We start from the raw sequence: 22,099 nt of genomic DNA on the forward strand, positions 1-22,099 counted from the left end.
CAGCTGAAGTGGTCCTAGGTTTTCCAGCTGTGTTCCACAAAATGCAAGAAATGACAGCAGGTAACTGAACTCCTATTTTCATGTTTAAGAAGAACTTATTTTTCCAGATCCTTGATGTGAGTAAAGCAGCCAACGCTCTAAATCAAAGTGGCACCGCAAAAGCATTTTTTATTTCGCAAGCGTTCACGCAGCCCGTAGAAAATCCTAATAAATATACATTTTTTTGCCGTGGCTTCCAAAAGACGAACCACCTTACTCACAAAATCCACCCCCCCCAGACGCCTGTCTCTCCGTGCTGGCGGTGCTCCCAAGGAAGACCCATGCGCGCTATTGCTCAGGGAAAAGACAGGCTAATCCCCTGCCCTAACACCAACCCCTGAAAAGGGCCAGGCAGCGGGGCCAGCCGGGTCCTGCCCAGCCATATGTCAGCTCTGCTACAGCGCAGTGAAAGTCTCCCCCAGGCCCTTTTAGCTCTCCCGGCACTACGGCACGCACTTTCCGGGGTTCCCTGAAGCCCCGGCTCTTGGTGGGAGAACGGAGCCAGGCTGCAGCCCCAGGCTCCAGGGGCTCCCCGGCGCACACGCGAACTTACCGGGGCGGCGCGGCTCCCCTGGCGTCCGAGGGAGCCCGGCTCCGGAGAGCACAGCCGGCCGCACTACCGGGGCCGGCACAGCCACCTCGACCGAAAAGTGTATTCCAGCTACCCGCAGCACCTGCTTCGGCTCGGGATCCCCCCGCATCGGCGGGGGAAGGGGCGTATTTTAAGGTCAGCTCCACCGCTCTCCCTCCTCTGCTCATCTCAGCGCGAACCCACCCTCCCCTCCCCAACCCGGAGGAGAGGGGGAGGATCCCCGCCTCGGGCTCTTTCTGCCCGGGCACCAGTTTAAAGGTAGAGATAAAACAAGCCCCGATGACTCGCAAAGGCAGAGGGGTCGGGGGACTGCCGCCACCCCGTGCCCCCTTCCCCCACCCACGGCCCCGATGGCCCGCAGCCCCCCAGCCCCACTCACCACATGCAGCTCCACCTGAGAACTAAAGCATGGAGAGGGGGAGGTCGGAAACTCTCGCCCTAGAGCAGCTCCATATGTCGCTCCTCGCCGCGCCGCTCCGGGGAGGGGCCGGGTGGGATGCGGAGGAGGAGGAAAGGAGGAGGAGGAAAAGAGGAGGAGGAGGTGGAGGCAGGAGCAGGCGGCGTGAGGATTCAAGCCTCCGCTCTGCCCCGGCGGCTGCGATCACGCAGCATTATACAATGGAGGAGGAGGAGAGGAAGGAGGAGAAGGAGGAGGCACCACCAGCCCCGGCTCCCAGCACTTGCCGCCAGCACTGACGACAGGGGCGGCTCCGCCGAGCTCCTCACCCTCCGGCCCGCGTCAAAGCTCCGCCTCGGCCCCGGCCTTCCTCCCCCCCCCCCCCCCCAACCCCCGCGGCTGCTGCTGCTGCCTCTGCTCCTCCTCCTCCTCCTCCCCCGCTCCGGCTCCCCGCGCTGCCCACGCGTGCCCCGTGCCCCCGCAGCCCCCGCGGCTTCCCCGGGGAGCGCCGGGCCGGCACAAAGACGGGTGCCAGCGCTCCCCGACCGCAAATATGACAAGTATCCCTGCTATCCGGTGGCGGGGATCCGGCCGGCACACGGGGCTCTGAGAGCCCTGCTCCCCGCGCGGGGCTGGCCCCGGATTGTCCCGGTACAACCCAAAATGCTCCCCGCAGCACCTCCGGGTCAAGCCCCGGGCCCGGCCAAGCGGAGCGAGGGGGAGATGCGGAGAAAGCCCGGAGCGCTGCCGGTCGCCCCCCGCCCCAGGACCTCACCTGGGAGCCGATGGAGGCGGCGGCCCCCGTCCGTGGAATCCTCGCTGCTAATTTGGGCTGTGCAGGTACCACCGAAGCACAAAAATGAGGCCAAACGGAGATGTTCCGGCGCGCGAAGACTTGGGGGAAGGAGGGAAGCGCTCGGCACCAGGCGCTATCTGGAAAGAAGATGATTCTTTTCAGTCACCTCAATTGATTGTGTTTGGGAAGGGGCTGCAATCCCAGCCGGCGCTGTTAAAGGCGATTCAAACACCTTACAGTTTTGGCTGTAGCCCCTGCAGGCATCTCGGATCGTTCTGGCCTTTCATGTTCCACTAAACCGGCTGTACTTCGGGACAATAAAGCTTTAAGACCTAATATAAAGGCGATTATTAGTCGTTAATACCACGACTCGTTTAGGCATTATGCTCAAAACGGTCGGTAATGATTTGTGATCTATCAAGATGATGGTCTTGCTAGAAACTAAGTTCCATTTTCAGATAGAAAACCGGAAAGGAAAAGAAGGATGCTTTTAGAAGAAAGGTTTCCTTATCCTGGAAACTGTATCTGACAAAAATCCACAAAGGAAAAACAACACCAAACAATTAAAATAGTGAATCTGCCAAAATAAAAGCAGACTAAGTGCTGATTTTATGGATCTTTCAAATTAGAATTGAAAAAGTCCCATCGAATTGATGTTTGAACACCAGGACTGGCACTTGAGCACTCTGCTGAACTCACTAAAGAGGAAGGAAAGGGCATCAGATCTAAAACGTGTTTTATTTTGCCGGCTTGGAGGCCTCAGCACACCTCTCCCTTTCCATCTCTACTATCAGCCATTCCTTTGCGGAGATCCAAACTCTCTCATCCGTATCTGTGGCACAGAGTTTGCCCTAAACCGATCTGCAGAGCAATTCACGAACCGTTTACTAGATTTTGACGAGTGATTTGCGAATTGCCCAGGAGCTGGCAAACATTAAAACCAGAATCTCCCTGGCTGGATACTTTCCAGCAGCAGAGCGCTGAAATTTGGTCCTTTTGCCTGCCTGAAATTACCCCCATCACAATACAATCACTAAATAAAAGGAAAAGCTTCATTTTCTTTAGGGTCTGAGCCACACCTGCTCAGTGGGCTTCTGCCTACTCAAAAGCCACGCGGAATATCTGTAAAACTTGCACATTGTTGGCTGGGTTGTTTGGGGTTTGGTTTTTTGTTGGTTTTTTTTTTTTTTTTGCACTGAATTTCAGGGCCCCATTCCTCTCTCCTTTACACCAGATTTGTAACTCAGCGGGATCTGGGCCTTGCGCAATTGCGCCGTGGATGCGCCCAGCCGAGCAGCGCCTGCCTTCCGGAGCTCAAAGTCCGCGGCAGGTTTACAATCCCCGTGCCTGGGTGTGTGCACGCTATCGCCGGCACCAGAGGCAGAACCACAAACATTTGCTAAATAAGCAGCTGGGCTCCAGCCCGATATGCACAGCCCTGCTCTTGCCATGTTACGTTCGGCAGTAAAAAGCCCCAGCCTGTGCCGCTCGAGTTTTTAAACGCTTCTGACTTCGCTCGGTTGCTCCAATTTTACACCGGCATCAGAAAAAGCTCACCGCCCCTTCTGTTTCCTACTGTAACTCTCCCGAGTCTTTCTTGGCAGGAGTTGATAGTCACGCTGTAACTCAGATTGTGCCTCTGAACGCAGCTAGTACAACCTGCATCCACGCTCAGAAGCACTCCCAGCTGAGCATAGGTCACGATACGAATCGATATGAACAGAGCTCCTTCCTGTGCTTCGTGCACAGCACAGGCTCCGGCGTGGCGGGACCAGGTTGGGCTACTCAAGGAGAATAATCCCGCTGCTGACTGCTCCTCACATGGCCTCGCACCTGATGGAGGGAGACCTTTCTGGCCAAGAAACTCGGCTCTGCAGCTCTGGAGCAGCCTGACCAGAAGGGAAGACCCAAATGCAGTTTGCCCGAACACGTCAGTAAGCAGGGAGAAGCAGGCTGCAAGGGAGCCACAAAATGCTGTGCTAGGAAGTGTGTCGGCAGAGGTTTCCAGAGCCTGCAGGAGCGGGAGGGGGGAAAAGTCTGAGTGTGTACTAGGAGGAGCCACTCAAAATTCATCCCATTTCAGAACCATCCTTGCATGGGCTTCCCAGGCAGCAGCAGCGCAGGTTTAGTTGTGCAGTCGTAGCCTTGACACAGGCCCTTGAGCTGCTCACATGAGAAGATGACACAGTAAAAGAGAAGGAGCTGAGCTGTGTCTTTCTGCAGCACCACTGACCTGATGTGGGCTACAGGCACAGCCTGAGTGCAGCCCTGTCTTTGAGCAAGGATGGTCAAAGCCTGTCTGATTGAGGCCAGGTCTCATGAAAATCATTCAAAAACCACCCCTGCATCGAAGATAAATAAATTAACAAGGTAATAAATGAACAAACAGAAATCAAAGATTGGGAAGAGGGAAACAGACACTGGACTTCATGGATCAATTCATTAGAAAAACTACAGACTGCCAGGTAATCTGCCCATCAACATGTGTGCTAATTAGGAAAGAGCTGCAAAGTTTGATGTGCTGGAATGTTGGCATCCCTTGCATTTTTAAAAATAGAGGGAGTGAACTGCTTCCTGTGCTTCTAATTGCATCCTTGGCCTTTTCCTTTCTGATTGCAGTATATACGAATAGTACGAGATTTCATCAAGTAATTGTTCAACACAACTTCATTTTCTGCCTGGATGTCTTTGCTTTGGTGCTGGCAGGAGCTGGCAGGCAAACACCTAATACTGCCCCCAGAGCAGACAGCTTTTTGCAAATAAAGACCCCCTCAGCACTGGTAACTTGGGAAAAGCTAAACAAAGAGCCTGCCTACTGCCAGAGCTGCTCGTTCCACTCGAGCAGCAAGGCTCTCCTGGGTAAGGAGAGAGCATACTGCAAGCAAAGGCACGATTAAACACTGCTCACACCTCGTGCCATCTCTGTTCAGGCTCTGACCTCCCAGAGTAGAGCCCTTCTCGTGTGAGGCTCAGCCACAAATAAAAACAAGTTCTTCAGTAAAAAACTGGGCTGCTGCGTTACTGCAGTCTACACCTGTACATGAGCAGGGAGTTGCACGTGGGAGCTGGGCTGCTTTCCTTGGGATTTCAATGGCTTTTTCTTCTTTTTCTGTTGGTTTGTGCTGCAACTCTTCCACTCTAACAAGGCTGTCCCATGTGTCCCAAGGCATAGGAATTAGTAAAAACCAAAGGAAGGAATGCTCCTCCCTTTCTCACTCCAGTTTTAGCTGTTTTTTCTCCCCCTTCATTTTCTGCTTTAGTTCAGATTTTTCTCCTTTAATGTTTTTGTGGCAGTAGGAGAAACACCATTCCCTAGAATGCATAATATGCTTAATTATCATTCTCAGTTAGTTCTCTAGGAAAAAAAAAAAAAACAACCTACAGGAGAAATCAGTTTAATTAATGAGTATGACCAAATGCAGCCTCAGTTGTAATGCAGTACCATATATTATATGTCCAGTTGGGCAGTTGATCTTCTTTGGGTAAAATGAACAGCAATGCAAAAAACGAGGGAGCTCATGAATCAATATTCTGAGTGCAACTAACCCCTTTTGTATAGTTATTCTGAGCTTCCTACAGATTTTGATGACAAGGTTGGTTCCCAAATACTGCTTTTGGCTTTGGTAACACAGGATCAGGCCTGTTCAGTCTAGTAATAGGAAGCTATTGCTTGGCACTACCAAAGGTTGTGCCACATGGTAAATTTGTTAAGTAATTAAGGAAAAAACCCTTCAACCCTTAACTTCAGGATACTCTCAAATAGCCATCCCAAATAAAAACCCGCAGTGTGTGTGAAGGACAGAGGTAGCAAGGTTTCATCTAGATTGGTGACTTAGATGCTTTTCAGAAGGGCTACTCTTCACGTACTAAATTATTAAGGAAATATTATGGAACAGGATTATCAGGAAAGAAAAAAAAAAAGCAGTGTGCATTAGCTGGCTTAGTCAGAGGAGGTTTTGCTGCATTCCTCATGCACGGAGATGACTCCCTCCCTCTGTAATTCCCTGTGCACTCCCAGTCCTCTGGAGACTGTTGGTATGCATCATCCTTGCTCCAGCTGAAACACTGTCCTTTGACAGAGGTCTGAGCTGCCTACCGTTGCTGTACAGCTCCTCACATCTTCCTGCCTTTTGATAAAAATCTGTGTTCCTTTCCAAATCCCATTCAGGCTGCAACCCCTGCAAGATGTGCCTCATTCCTGGCCCAGGCCAGACTGTTCACACTGGCACTGCCTGTACGGCACACGGGCTCCTGAAACAGCCTCCCCTTTCCAACCCTGCTTCTTGTCACACAGTGGATTGTACTCTGCACTGAGCTGAGTTTTAAACAATTTCAGGCTGCTTTTCTTTCCCTTTCAAAGCTCACTCTGCAGCCTCTATCAAAAGCACAAGTCATTCTTTTCTGGAATATTTGGTTAGTTTTTTGAAGAGAAGCTATGCTGATGTCCTGATATTCATCTCATACCAGGGCCAGTGGATCAAGAGGGGAGAAAAAAAATCTGGAGATAAAACTGAAGCCTCTGTTTTAGAGCTGAGGAGAGAATACTTCTAATCAAGAAAAACCCACAGAAACGGTGGGGGGAAATAAAGAGATGGCCATTCTTCAGGCCTAATTAACCACTGGTGTAAACAGATGTCGCTGCAATCAAGCCAGAAGACTTCGGGCCACCCACCAGTCTTGAGCACAAACCCAACACAAGCCTGAAAATCTTAACAACGTGGGGCTGTCAAACATGCAAAGCCACACACACTTCAGCACAAAGGTCACCACCATGTCCCCAGTGCTGAGGGACCACCTGCTCCTTGTTCACCAGGGGACAACAGCTCTACTGCTCTGCCTGCACAGACTACAAAAAACCCTTTCCTGAAGCAAAGCTACTCCTACAAAGCTTCCGTGGAGCCACACATTTCTGGAGCACAGATGGCCCCCACACTTTTCCTAAGCATTCTTGAACCCTGAAGGAGGCCTGGGTGCATAGGCAGGTTGGAATATGTTTAGCACTGCTCAACCCTGCTCAGATCCCAAAGACCAAACGGGGCCACCAGTGGGGTGACCAGAGGCTTCTAGATGTGGATGCTCCTGCCCAGATTTCTTGGATTAAAGCATTGTACAACAGTCACAACAAGTTTGAGGCTGGGAGGGCACAATCAAAATGGTGTTGTGGCTACAGTGCTGTAGGATGTAGGATGTTACACAGCATCTCCATATGTTATGCAGGATTTAAACCGTGTCACAGGAGTTAAACATGTTTGTGCTCAGATGCATTACCAGAAAAACAAAAATCTAAACCCAAACCTACAACAAGCTATTTCAATCCTTATTTATACGAAAACACCAGTTAATACAAGGACATCTAAATTAATGCACTCACCTATAGCTGCTTTTCCTGGCTGGAATACAACCTGTAAAGCACATTAATGCTCCTACTCAGATTTGGAGGCTTGGGCCTGTTGTTTAAAACTAGTTTCTGCAGCTTCTTAGAGCCCCTAAATTCAAAGAATGCTTACCAAGATGGAGGCATTTTCAAAGTAATTCAAATTTGCAATGATAAATCCTTTCTCTGACTGTCTCAGGTGTAAAATTCTGTGCAGACGATGTTTATCTGTATTCCTTTCAGGCAAAGGTTTCTGAGGGTCTAATTTTAAGCAAGTAGTGAGTGACCTACATCACTTCTTAAAAAAAAAAAAAAAAAAAGCAAAAAGCCAAACACAACAAACCCCAATAAAACAGAAGTTGAATCTGTGGGGCCAAAGTCAGAAGAGGAAGGAAAAAAAAAAAAAAAACCAACCCAAAAAAACTAAAAAGGAGCTGGCAGAAAACCTAGCACAAGAGCATCAAATGTAGCAGCATTAACTCCCACTGCCATTCTGTTCCTCTACAAATAATTGAAGATCATATAGAACTGAACTCATTGAGTCAATGCAGTGAATGCACAAATCTTTCTGTTTTAACCCTTCACAAAAAGCGTAACTCCTTAGATTATGTGCAAAGAGGAGACTTAAAAAAAAAAAAAAAAAAAAAAAAAAAAGACTGAATGAGTACATCAGATGCTTTTAGTGACTATGCCTGTGGTAATGATTCATTTTGTCTTTCTACATTCCCTAGTGCTAGCACGGCTAAGAGTCAGCAGAAGCTCATACTGTATATGCAGGTAAACAGACTGTGGGTGATGTCTGCATTTCTCAACTCTACCTAAAACCACCCCGTAACCATCAGAAATGGATTTCATCTTTCTGAAGAAAAAGGGAACTGCACAAATTAATTTAGGTTCTCCTCGAACCATTTTTTAAAATGTTCTTCCACTTTAAAGGAAGCTGTTTATTTATAGTGACCATTAGCCAAGGGCTAAAAGAGGTTTACACCTAATTAATATTCCCAAGCAAGGATGAAACACTAAATTACTGCAAACCCACCCAGCATTTAGGTCCTACCAACAGGACAATGGAAAAAGCTGAAAATCCACCATTTATCATCAGATTCCTCTTCCTTTCATACCTCTTCATGGTCTCTTTTCTTCCTCCCACGATGGCTCTGGGGTGCTAATGTCCTTGAAATGTGGCAAGGGTCTGGAAGAGGGGAGAGGCAGCTCTTCTGGCTGGTCACACCCATGTGACATAACACGTGTGGGCATTTGCAGGAGTGCAAAAGAGAATAGTAGGAAAAAAGAAAAGAAAAAGGAGATGTCCTGAGCAGGGATGGCATGGAGGTAGGGAAGAAGGTGCTGCATGTGGCATACGGCTCCCTAAAGCCTATGGTGGTTTTCTGGTGACAGTCATTAGCAGGTTGCTCAAACAGTAATAATTGTCCCCTTTTATTTTTATTTTAGCCTTGGCAGGGGACAAAACAGAGACATAATTGGAGCACAGAGGGGAACAAGTCAAGGGAAAGTTGTGGACCAAGAAACAAGGATGAAGAGCTGCATTCCCATTGTTGGTGCTGCTATCAAGTCCAGGGTCTTCCTTTGTTTGACCACTGGACAACAGCAGCAGAAAATAACATGAGGTGTATCACTGAGGCTTTCCCTGCTTCTTCTCCCAGCCAGAAACTTTCCCAGCACATGTGGGATGGGTAGAAGGCTCCAAACCCCCTCTCTCTTTCGCAGAGACCTACTTTCCTGCAGAAGTCTAACCTCACAAACCAATTTCTACTGAATTCATTCCGGTCTGCAGAGTGGAGAATGTGCCCACCCAGAGCAGCCAGCCCCCTCTGCCAGAGACTGACAGTAAAGGGCCAAGCCAAGGAGGGATGATTGTCCACCTATCACTCATGCCTCAGTGCATTTTCCAGTCATCCACACCCAGGGGACAATTCCTAGTGTGTTTCCTGCTAAGCAAAAAAGTCATAATAGACCCCAATTACTCTGCTTGCTTACCTACTACCTACAGTAGAGTTAACGTTCATGTTAAATATTTTTCTTTTTTTCTGCTAACTTTACTATACTCTTGCTGGATGTTCAGCCCCTGCCACAAGAGCAAAAGAAGTTAGGCAGATGACAAAGTGCAGAGAATTTGACTCCACACACATGCCCAAATACTATTGCCAGGAAGTTCAGCATACAGAAACTTCTTTTTGCTGGCATTGCTCTTCAAAGGAAACTTTTCATTCTCTGAGCAGCTGGGAAAGCGCAAGTGCCTGCTCCTTACTTGAGTTGTGGGGTTCATAGAAAGAGCTGCACCCAAGAACAGCAGTGCATTACTCCTGCCAGAAAAAAGGGAGGCCTGGTATTTATGAGGTTGGCTTCTGTTTTAAAACCAGAACAACCTAAACCAAACTACCTCTGTTAGAGAAACATTATTCTCCATGAGATGTTCAGATGAAAGACCTCAGCCTCCCAAGATCTTTTTGCTAGCTGCCAGAGCTGATGTGGACACAATAACGAGAAGGAAACGCATTTGTCGTTTTGAACTTCATTTTCTTTCATTTCGTGAAGATTCCCCTTAAATAAATGGAAGTGGGGAGATCTTGGAATAAGCCTTAGCAAGTTTTAATCACACTTTTTCTTCTTGCAAGCGAGCCGTCATTCAGTAGCTAGGTGGTTCTAAATAAAGCACTCTAGTCAACAACAGGAAATAACTCCCACAGAAAAAAAAGGGCAGAATACAAACTCGCAGCAACTCTCGTACAGAGCTCACAACGGCCTTTTGTTCCATGCACATTAAGTCTAAAATCTTTACTTTCCAGAACATGTTCTTACTCTAAGTAATTAAAACTTATTTTTAATTTGCCGCAAGTACGGATCCCTTCCTTGCCTTCCTCCCAAAAAAGTCATGTTAAGAGTCAGAAAATCACTAGCTATTCCAATTTTCCCTCTTTCATTTAGTGTATATGTATGGACATTCTAGGAATGCCACATGATGACCAGGATTTTAAAAAGCTACTGATGGTGGGGGTTTTATCTTCTTTCCCTTTTTTTTTTTTTTTTTTGGCAGGGTGAGGTGCACTGTTGTGTTCTCAGCTGCACTTCACATCCTTCACAACGTTCAAAAAACCACTGCATGTTCAGAAAGTACAAAGCACCTGGTCTGTGGGAGGGGGATAGAGGAGAAACCACACATCTCTAGCCACTTATTAAAAACTCAGGCTAGTGTCTAGAATTGTCAGCTTTTAAATCACGCGACACATCACACATAACAGGCCAATGACTGAGCACAGGCACTGAGCACAGCGTTCAAAAATGCACAGCCAAAATCCCTTAAAGGACACACTGGTTGATTCCATCTGGCTTTGAAAAGGTAGGGGTTTAGTGTGCCAGGGGGGGAATTTTAAGATGGCTGCTATGGATAGGTCTCTGCAGGAGGTGGGAGAGCTTCTTTAGGAATGTTGCTATCACTTGTGGCAAGTATCTTCTGGAACACAAACACAGATCTAGCAGATTTTAGTGGCCAGCTGATCCCAGCATCTCTCCATCAAATCACCTGATGTGGCCCTGTCACACTGCAACTGAACTGCAAAACCAATTTCCATTCTAGAAATAGAATGTTTGAATTATACAGCTGCAAGAACCAGGGTTACAGTTCCAGGCTGGATTTTTGTCTCTGGAATATGTGAACTGGCTCAGTGTGCATGTGTGTGTACTGTGTATTCATGGGTACATGCAACCATCAAAAGTTTACACAAAGAGCAAATCACATTTGCTTCCTCATGCACAATGAACACACAGGAGCAACTCCACATTCAAAACTAGCCCCAAATTGGTGGTTGTACTTTAAAGTCCTCAGCAGTGGGTTCAAACCTGAGCTTGCAATTAGAGCCATTTCTTGTTTAGAAAATAGATGTCACTGCTGACAAATCCAAACTCCAACTGAACCTTCAGGAAGGAAAAAAAAATCGACAAGGTGAAGTATCCAAGAGCAGCTGTCCTACTGTTTCCCAGCTTTCACTCATGAGGTTACATACTACAGTGATTTCAGTGGGACCAGCACACTTTAAAAGATGTAGTCTCTCTGTCTTTTTTCTCTCTCTCACTGAATGATATTTCTGCCCACATGCACTGACACATACCGTGTCTAACAAGGCTGTGATTCATTTTCAGTTCTAGTCATGCTCACAAGTGATGCAGTGCACTAGCTGTGCCTTCAGGATCTGCGTAATTTAGCTTCATTTTCTCTGCCCCCACCCTGCATTAAGTGAAGTTCCAACAAAGCCAAGTCATCACCCACCAACTCCCCCTCCCACCTACTTGGGGGATGTGTACAGCAGGAATCTGAATAATAATAATAATAAAATTAAATTCGTTTTTTTAGAAAGAGAGAGGAGGGGATGAGAGCTTGAGAAATATGATGAATTGTTAGAAAGCTTTCTAACAGTGAATAATGTGAGTGAATAATGATAATGGGATGTATACTACCAGATCACTGAAGCAGCTGTATCAGCCCTGAATCATCTCCCCATACATGTTAAAAGCAGCGCAGTGTCTTGCATCGTGAACATCCTGCAAGTTCATGCTAAAAAATGATTGACATTAAACCTGACTCCCTGATTCACAGAGGCAAACACCTCCTCAGCCTCTCCCAGGGTAGCCTCTGGTGACCATCCTCTGGTGCCCTGCCCCTTGCAGTCACTTTGACCAGGCACAAACGTCAGCAGGAGCCGTCAGCACGTCCCAACTGCAAACCTCTCGCACTCAGTGGCCACCATCCATCATGAATTACACACGGTTGTTTTGTGATACAAATTACAAGCTGCTTCTGAGCTAAACTCCATGTATCTGAGGCATGAGGTCAAGCTTGAACAAAGTGAAAGACAGGCTTTTTATTTGATAAATCTCATTATCTCGCTGGCATTCAAAATTCATCTCAGACACAGAAATGCATCACAAAGTAGTTCTCTAGTTACTTGGAAGAGCCAAGATGCTTTAACATGGAAGTTAAAAGGTGTTTACTCACCCACCACACTAACATTTCTAGCTCTCCTCCACCCTCAACCTGGAACTATGTTTTGATGGAACAGAAAACTTGATTTTCTAAAGAAAAACAAGTAAATCCCATCTCTTCAGCAAAAACCCCTAGACAAAAGTGGACAAAATCCTTCAAGCAGATCTTAGTGATCTGCATGATTTCCTTAATCCCTAACCAATGACACAGGATAAAAGGAATTAGCATCAAAAGCTAGAAGGCACTTCAACATTACAGGTGTAATACTGAGAGGGTTACCTGTCACCACACAGTTACAGTGAACCAAATGAACACATATCACCTTTCTTCCTTTACATGAAAAATCTACGTGGTGGGAGCTTTGTGTAAGTCAGGCACAGCCTCTCAAGCTAAGCAGCCTCTCCTGTTGCTGACCCCTTTCATGACCAACATGAGCACGCCAGAGCAGGGATTAAATTCTCTACTTGCTGTAGAGGTCCATCTCCTTCCCTTCCTCACTCCCCAAGTGCTGGCACAGTTTGACCGTGCACTTGCTGGCACGTTCTCACTTCAGGTCCTGTAAAGAAAGAATCCAAGAAGACACCAGAATTTTGGGCTACCCAAGGCTTGTCCAAGCCTAATGGTTGGGGGAAGTGGAGTTCTTCTTTCTGCCTTCCCATCAACATCCTCCTTTCTGCCAGGACGAGCCTGGGCTGATCAGGAGCTGAAGAAATACATTTCCTCATGGTCATTTATTCCCTTTCCATTCTCCTCCTCAGAAGCTCACAGCTATAGCAAAGGAATGAAGGAGTGACCACAGCCAGGGAAGGGCTGATCTACATTTCTGATGTGTAACACAGGGAAGGGACCAGATGACCCCACGAGGCTGGGATCATGAAGGGCTCTGGGAGCTCTGAAACATTTGGAGGAGGATAATTCCCAGGGCTGGATGCTCATTGCGAGTAACGGGTCAGGCAAGGAGAGCAGCGGACTGTCATTTCAGCAGATGGACTACTGCTTCATTTTGCAAATTGAAGAAATGAAGCACAGGGAAGCTACGGGCTGGCTTATTGTGGAAATGAAAGTCAAGGCCATGTGGTTTGATTTCCTGAGCTCTCCACACAAGTCCAGCCTTCCTCATCCGCGAAGTCATGCTGTAAACATCCTCAGGGCAGGGCCTACTCCTCTCATTTGCTTTATGTCTGTGGCTTCCAATCTTCCACAGTTTGCAGATCCCTTCACACTTCCCAATAGGGCTGTGCATTTAAACCTGCTGACAACAGGCTTGCTTTCCCTGGCTTTCCTGCACATCTTGCACGTAGCTCGTGGATCCTCATGAGTCTGTTCTCTGTGGCCCTCTGCAGATCCCTGTGCGCCCCTCTCTTCCTACCAATCCTTACACACCACAAGAGCCAGCAGCAGGCATTTTCGAAGTGGCCCTAACTCTGTCTAGCTGCCCTAATTCAAGACAAAAGCACAGAGCTTCCCTGTCATTTCAGCATTTCCCATCTCAAGGTATGGGAGCTGTTGATCTCCCACATGAAAATGCATTATGCTGTCAGCCCAGCCTAAGGGCTGTTATTTAATTTACTTGAGGAGGTAAGTGAAAGCCCCTTCATGCAAATGCTTACAATGTGATCTGGAAAACAGCAGGCGTAATTAGATAAAATGGCAGCAAAGCCCACCAGGGAAATAATGTTAATTCATGAGGATTTTCCTCTCCACCTCCCTCTCAGCAAGGTTTGAAGCCAAGGAAGGGAGGAAAAAATAAAAGAAAAAACCAGAATGCACCTCAATGATCTATCAAGCAGGAAAACAGGACAGCAACCAGTGGGGTCATCTAGAAGATGCTTCTGCACAACACCCCTAGCAGGACCGGCAGCTCCTCAGTGATGCAGCACTGAAATCAAAAATTGCTCTGTCACTGTCATAAGTTAATCTGAGTAGAGACATAATGAGCTATCACCCCTAAACTTCACATCATCTCCTGACCAAGGCCTAGCCAGGCCATAGAGATTTGTCACATGGGAACATCACTGCAGCCCCCTGCCCCCACTAACAACAACACCAGAACTCTTTTGCAAGTCTTGACAGAAGATCTGTCATTTCCAACCCACTCATGAATTCTTTCCCTCAAAAACATCCAGGAAAGGGTTCTGACCAAACTGTCACAGCATTGGTGGTAAAGGGTATCACAAGGACACCCCGATGGCAGCAAATGTAACACTGATCCAAGGGAGAGAAGCTCTCCCAGTGACCTCAGGAAACCACAGCTCTGTGTTTCTGGTGCTGCTGCCTTCTCCCTCCCACCTAGAAGCCAGCCAGGAAAGCCACCTCCTGATCACTGACCTGCCACTATCAAAATGGATTCCAATTAGCCAACTCACTCACAGCTATTAGGGAAGAGAGACATTTTTTGTTGTTGAGTAATTACTCCTCATGAAATGGCTTACATCCCTAGTTGATTAGGTCACAACACACTGTGAACAAATTGATGTAACAGAGATATCTTTAACCTGATAAATTAAGGCATACTTTCTCAATATAGAAAGCTTAATTGAAGCCACGCATGGGGTATTTACCAAAGGCATCTAGAAACAGAATTGTAACATGCACAAACAAACAATGGTTGAGATCTGAAGACAGCAGCCCATACACATCCAACTTGCATATTTATTGGAGGGGAGGGAAAAAAAAGGCTAGTTTGTCTGCTTACTGTGAGGATAGTAAATGACTCAAAGTGAACAGAGTAGTGTGACATCAGCAGTTAAATATGTAAAGGCAAAATTCAGGTGGCACATGTGAAAGAAAAGAGATTCAAAATTCAGGTGGCACATGTGAAAGAAAAGAGATTTTGTTGGTTTGCTTCCCTATGTGCTTTCCCCTACTTATCAGAGGAGAAAACCTTTTTTTTTTTCTTTTTTCTAGCCAGGGATTTACTTGCTGAAACAATTAGAGATACACAAAATATATAGAAAGCCTGAATAACCACACAGGAAACATGCCACAGCGAGGGTTCCCAAAATACAGCCCATGAAGTTCTCCTAAAAGAATCTTGAAGTCAGCCTGGGTTGTATTGCAAATAAGTTTGATTATTCTACATTTTCTCTCCCTTCACTCAGTTCTAATCTTTAGTGCTCCTCCACAAATAAAACTTCATCTGCCTGGAGAACAGCAGCTCCTCCAGCATTTCTATCAAGTCATCCATTGTAGCACACTGGTTTATTTAAAACCAAACCCAATTGCCCAAGCCCATAAATGCCGACTGCTTCCTGATTTTGGGACTTGCCCATCTATTAAAACGGAAGCCGTTCACGTTACAGACCGTGGCCCTAATCTTTCAAACAGTTTCACCCGTGCTTAGCAGGAGCACACGAGCACTTTGGTCCAATGTAAGCAATTGCTGAAGTGAGGCCAATGTTTCCTGTTGTAGTTAAAAGCACATTATACAGCGAGGATGGAAAAATATGTCTGCGACACAAAATCAACCCTTCTCTTCCCATTTCAGGATGGAGGGGCTCAGGAAAAGCGCTCTCAGTGTAAATGCATGCGATAAGGGTAGAGTGAGTGCCATGAACAGCTTTATACCGTGTTGGCTTTCTAAGTCGGGAAACCAACTGGGTGTCATTTAATCTCCCAGATTAAAATCACTTAGCGAATATTGTATTGTTCCAGTGCTCTGGCTGTCAGCGCAGCGCTGGGGGCCTCGCCGGCGCTCCGCCGCTCGCTAACTCACCACTAATGAAACCTCGCGCGGGAGCAGCTGCCGGAATCTGTGTCAAACTGCATCTGGCACCCATCTATCTTCCAGCCATCTAAATTCACCTCTGAAATCATACAAAAGCAGCCGCAGAGCTCCCTGCAGCCACTCCAACACACCAGGCTTTGTCTCATCAAGCCTGTTAAGCAATTTAAGGCAATTTATTTTTTTTAATTTGCCTTGTGTTTTACGGCGGCAGCTTTCACAAAAGCGGCGAAGAAGTTAAGAAAAAAAAATTGAGGGGGGAGGGGAAAAAGTGCCCCTTTTGCCTTTTTTTTCCTCCTTTTTTTAAAAAAAGAAAAAAAAAAGAAGCCTGTCAAGCTCTCAGTAGACTATCATTAAACCAGTTTTGGCTGAAACTGTATGTTTAGGGGTTTTCCAATGGAGACACTCTGGTGCCTGCAACACTCAGACAGGGAGGGGAGGCTTCTATACAATTGTTGAATTGTTGTCATGGCTATTAAATATGCTGTAGCACAAATACCCAACCAGGCTGAAGGTTTGTAGTGTATGGCTCTGGAGAGGTATCAAAAATACTGGTATTAACTAGCAGATAACTGAGTTATACAAACACTGAATAAAAGATTCAATCAAAAGTTTTAAAAGGTTTATTAACTTCAACCCAAACCCTTCCCCCCACACCTTGTAATCGGGGCTCAAAGTAGTCTGTAAATTAAAAATATTTTACATTTACTGTAGCGCTAATTTGACCGAGTCTCCTCTAACGTTTGGGGTAAAACTGCCTCTTCTCTCTTTGCATTTTCTGCAGAGGGCAGGAGTTTTGCTGCACCGTCTCGTTAGGCTCATGAGTGGCAGTTTGAGAGAGCGGCACAGTAAAGCCATGACTTGCTGACTAAAACAGGTCAATGAAAAACAGGCTAGTGACTGAAACTGAAACTTCTCATTTCTCTCAAGAAAAGGGTGTATTGTCAAGATAGAGTCTAGCGTGTCTATTAAGCAACTTTCAGAGCAGCAGTGCTCAGCACAGTGAGCTCTGCAGTGGGAGAGGAGGGGACACAGTCCCTGGCACAGCCCTGGCTCGGGCAGACGCCGTCCTCCCCATGCCAGAGCCCAGCCAGCTGCCGGGAAGGAGCATTAAAGAACACAACACAGCGTGCAGAGGGCAGGGGATGGGATGTGCTGGGCTCCCCTCCCAGGCTGAAGTTGTCCATCCAGCCAAACAGGTCGTGATGCAGGCCTCGGTGACATCCAGCCAATACATGGAGGACTCGAGGTGAGTGTGCCAGGCCTTCCGTGAGGGCAGTGGTGGGCGAAGTTTGGGAGGCGTTTCCTAGACTGAATGCTGCAAACTGCGGAAGGAGCAGGAGAAACAGGATCTGTCAACCCATCTAATTAAGGAGCATTTTCCCCACGCAGATTCATACACATCTCTCCAGGCTAGAGGGCCTTCATTCCTTGCCTCAGCCCAAAACAGGCTGACTGTATTTTGCCTTTCTATGACAATTTGTCCTCAGCACTTCTCAGGAAGAAGCGCAATGTACATATCCTATGAAAATGGTCACGTGCTCGTAGATACCTCTGTCTCTGCTGCTAATTCCATTGTGCCCATCCACTGTGCTGCTAACCTTTTACAGCAACTGAAATAATCTGAAAAAAAAAATGGAAGTGTGCTCCTTTCCTGTGATCTTCCCAAGGTAACCACTACAACAAGAAATCCCATTTTTCAGCAAAGGTTACCAGTCCAACTGCTGGCATTGCTTGCTCCTCTGCACACAAAGAAAGAGATTTGGATATGCCCTGCAAAGAGTCACTTTATAGGGATGTCCAAAACAAAAAAACACATCATTGCTAAGAGGCTGAGCGAGTATCCTGAGCAGTCCCCTCCAGCCCTCAGCTGAACTCAACAGCAGGACTGACAACAGCCCCAGGATTGTGGCCACCAGGAAAAGTCACAGAGATCGACAATTCATTTTTTACAGGCCAACGGGCTGACCTCTGGGCAGCAGTGGAACAAGTCAGCATAAAGGCGACAAAGCTCTGTATACCATTATAAATCATCCTAACCGACCAGCAGAAAACCCGTGCGCTGATCATGTTAGCTTATACCTCCCCACGATTTTTACCCTGTGTAAACATCATCCTCTCCCCCATCACCTCCCAGGGCCCATCTGGAGGGATCACGAGGGGTGTTCTCACATCCTGCTCCCTGAAGGAGCCGGTCCTGCTCGCTCGGTGCTCACCAACGTCACGCCAAGTGGTGACGCAAGCCGTGACTGTTGTCCAGGTGGTGGTGGGGTGTGACCTATTTCTGGGCTTACAGGGGTTTGGTTTGGGAGAAATGTGCAATGTCTAGTGGTGGAGGTGGGAAGAGGAGAAAATTGTGGTAAGAAAGTCAGGAATTGATCATATTCTAGGTATTGGCTCCATGTTTTTAGAGGGAAGTAAGAGGCCAAAACAAAAGCAGTGTCACAGCCTCAGGATTTTAACATCAATCTGGAGTGGAAGTAAGAAGGAGAAAGCATCCTTACTGTAGGAAGGAGAAACTTTTGCTGTTTACAGAACTAACAGGTCCCGAAATCTGGTTTCCTTAACAGTATCATCATCAAAAGGAGAAATACTTTAAAGACACAAGGCATTTCACTCCTCCCTCTCCTGCCTTCCAACAAGCACATTCATTCAAAAACAACCTGTCCATATGACTACCAGGTGTCTCAGGTTTTATGCATGAATGAGCTGTCCTGTAACTGGCACAAATATTCATTTACCAAGTGGAGTATTTCTTCAATCACTCAACTCTGACATGATAGATGCAACCAAATAAACTCTGTAGCAACAAGGTAAATTTTCACAGCTGATTCTCCCCCTTGCAGGATTTTCTCTTTGGTATTGGGCTGAAACATCTTTGGTTTGCTTGCCACTTGTTGATTTTGCCCTATTTTAGAGCAGCTATGCTGACCCAAAAGGACACCAGCACACCATCCTACACAAACAAACAGTATTTCAAAATTCACAGCATTGCCCTCAAGTTGCAGTCCAGAGGGCATCCCACCGAGGTTGTGAAGAAAAGGGAAGCAAATGCACTTGATTTGCACAATGCACAGCACTCCTTTAATTAAAGGACACTCTCAGTTGGTCTGTACCTACTTTCCTGAAATCTTTGGGGCTTTCCAACCCTCCCAACCCCTTCATCCACAGGGAATTCTCTGCAGATACCTGTGCTAGCATTTCGCTTGGTATACACAAGCCTGAGAGAGCTGTGGTGGGTTTGTATTATGTGGCATGGGCACACTGCCTATCCAGGAAACAAACAAAACCCCTCCAAAATACCCCGTTCCCCTCTATTGATTATGAAAAGCTCCTCAGTTCCAATTTCCAGGAACTCCTAGAAGAGCAGGCAGGCCTTGGTGCCTACATCCCTTAAATATAATTTGAGGGGAATTATTGTTTCAATAATAAAAGGAAGCGTATTTTTTTTTTTGTAGGGGAAACCAGAAAACCAAATAGAGCTTCTTTATATCAGGTGCTGTGTTCACGTAATGAGTTTTTCTGTGGTGTAATAGTTTTCTAAACAGGACAGCCAAGAATTGCCTTTTTCCAGTTATCTATAAATCAGGGTTGGAGAGAAAAGAAACAGTTCCAGAGTATGGAATGCATCAGTCTGAGCAATCACTCCAGCGAGTCATGAAGGTAAATAGCTACCATAGCATCAATTAGCAACACAAAAAAAAAATTCTACAAACCAGGGTACAGGGACAAAAAGCTTACAACTTTGCCAACTGGCCACTTATCTGTTTGATAAGAGCAGGGAGCTACTTCAAATTGTGGGGGTCACCAGAAGGCACAGAGATCAGAGCATGGAGCAGTATGGACAGAGCAAGGGGGAAAGCCTCCTGAATGGAGAGGAAAATAAAAGCTAGAAATTGGGCAGGGGGCTTACAGGAAAATACGAGATTAAAACAGTTCTATGTATACACACACAGCTGCAATTTGGCACAGAAAGAGCTCCATAGCAAGACGATGAGGAGGGAAAGGCAATGGCAAGAGAGGGATCTAGACCTGATTACAGCAGAAAAGAGTTTGGGCGCCTTTTCTTTTCCCCCCCCCCACATTCATCTGGATAAAAATAATAAGGACTGCAGCGTGAGTCTAAGAGGCCAAGGATGGGAAAATTTACCACACTAGAAGCAAAAGATGACCCAGTTTGGACAAGAGGTTTAAGCAGAAGAAAATCAAGAGGAGAGAAGGAGGCTGGAAACTTGTGTAGAGAAGATAGCAGCAGGATTTAGCAACCAAAAGGAATAGGAAGGGGGATGGGTAAGGAGAGGGGAGTTAAAAACAACAGAGTTGCAGCTATGTTTCATGGCACTAATTCAGCAAAGAAACAGCCTCAAATGCATGTAAACAATGGACTATTCATTAGGGGTTTCATTCCCTGCAACCCAGCAAACTATTGTCTGCAAGTTTTAAATACTCCCTTCAAACACACACAAACTAAATTACAGAAAATGTGAAACATCAAGATAATCTCAACAACGTGTCTCAAAATCACTGCCCTCAAGCATGCACTATGCTTGGCAGACTCTTCTTCCAACCATCTGCCAGCACGTGGAGGAAAATAAATAATTAACACACATCTGGGGTCAGACTGTGAGCTACAGCACCCAGCCTGAAACACATGCCTGAGTAAAGGACAGGCAGTGACTAACAGCTCATGGGGATTGAGCTCTGGGGAGCCTTTCCAAGCTGTCCCACCATAAGCATCCTGTCCACCTTGCTATAGGAGCCTCCCACACTGACAGAAGATGATGTGTGTTCTATCCCACACTACCCTTCTGACATGGCAGCTGAACAAGCAATCCAAAGTTTGGGGCAACATTTTCAGTTGCAGAAGGTTCAGATTTCTCCCGATGACAGTAAGGGACAGCTTGGATAGGTAGAAAATATGTTTGACATCTGGTTTTGCTCATCTGAGCTTCATCTCTTATTGCTCTTCAGCAATACCCTTTCCTGAGCACCAGGGTACACTGCAGGGCATGCAGGTGTGATCCAAATATCCTGGTTCTCAAAGGTGATTTGGCTCTTTGGACTTCCCCAGAGCAAGCCTCCAATCCACAGGCCCTCAGAGGGAAAGGGTTTGTGCTTCCCAGGGAAGGGCTACCACCCGTGGGAGGCATTTGTAAGGGCAAGATGAAAGAAGAGGCAGATAACTTGGGCTTTCTTTTTCCTCATCTATTGAAGGCATCTGCATAAAGGACTTTCCACAGTGTGTCCTGACTGTATTCATAGGCAAAGGCTCAAAGGACCTATCCAGTCTGCAGACCTGTGCAGAGCACAGGTTGTACATCCTCACTCAGCATCCCTCATGCCTGGTAGGATCTGACCCATCTTCCAGGAACCTGGAGGACTGCAGGGAGAAGCTCCTGACAAGAGGCTGTCTCACAGCTTTTCCTCCTCTTGCCCAGGTCCAAAGGTACATCAGCACAGTGACTCTGCTCAGTGTTACATCACACTGCTCCCCCCAGGAATTACACAAACACACTGAGACCTTGGACTCCCTTCAGGTTTTCACCCAACTTCTTCAAACTCCTACTGCTTGCACTGAAGGTCTGTGAAGACGAGGGACAGAATCACAGGATCTGTGAAGGGACAGCTGGAAGGGACCCACAAGGGTCAAGTCTGACTCCTGGCCCTGCACAGAACCATTCCCCAAGAGTCACACAAGGAATGAGTCTTTTCTTATCCTTAGTTTTGGGCAACAACAAAGCACCTAGTTTTGTTTTGTCTGTTATCCAGAAGTGCCATGTGTTTCACTGAGCAGCAGCAGAAGCACGCAAACAACACAGAACACCACACAGGGAAAAACTGGCCTGGAAAAGTGGCAGGAGGAGAAGAACTCGAAGTTTTAATTCAATTTGTGTCACTCATATTGTATGGACTCTCTTTGTTCATGCTGCACAGAACACAAGCAGCACCCACAACAAATCACTGTCCACCAAACTGGGAAAAATAAAGAGAGAAAAGCTGAAAATACACAGATTCGTTTGTGGTTCCCTTCTGATCTCAACGTGCTTCACATTTAGGGTTCATGGAGTAATCTCAGTATAGCAAACACACACTGACAACTACTACAGTTTAGGGACACCTTCACTACTGCCACATGGGCAGCAAGAAGCAAAATCGTTGTGTTCAACACAAACTCCCC

General features: G+C 46.7%; 1 protein-coding gene across 3 annotated transcripts in view; it reads right to left on the reverse strand.

Annotated features, from left to right (window-relative positions):
• The window catches only part of SERTAD2 (SERTA domain containing 2), a 78,806-nt gene that overhangs the window by 20,447 nt on the left and 36,260 nt on the right, over positions 1-22,099 (reverse strand). Inside the window, exon 2 of one of the 3 annotated variants that reach the window (XM_066316473.1) lies at positions 1,804-1,961. The exons of 1 other annotated variant lie outside the window; for it this stretch is intronic. The gene's annotated coding sequence lies outside the window, so the exon portion shown is untranslated. Of the gene's footprint in view, positions 1-1,010; positions 1,335-1,803; positions 1,962-22,099 lie in introns of those variants that run through there. One more of the 3 variants, XM_066316472.1, reaches the window with a different exon arrangement.

Source organism: Sylvia atricapilla, chromosome 3 (genome assembly GCF_009819655.1).
Source record: "Sylvia atricapilla isolate bSylAtr1 chromosome 3, bSylAtr1.pri, whole genome shotgun sequence".
NCBI lineage: Eukaryota > Metazoa > Chordata > Aves > Passeriformes > Sylviidae > Sylvia > Sylvia atricapilla.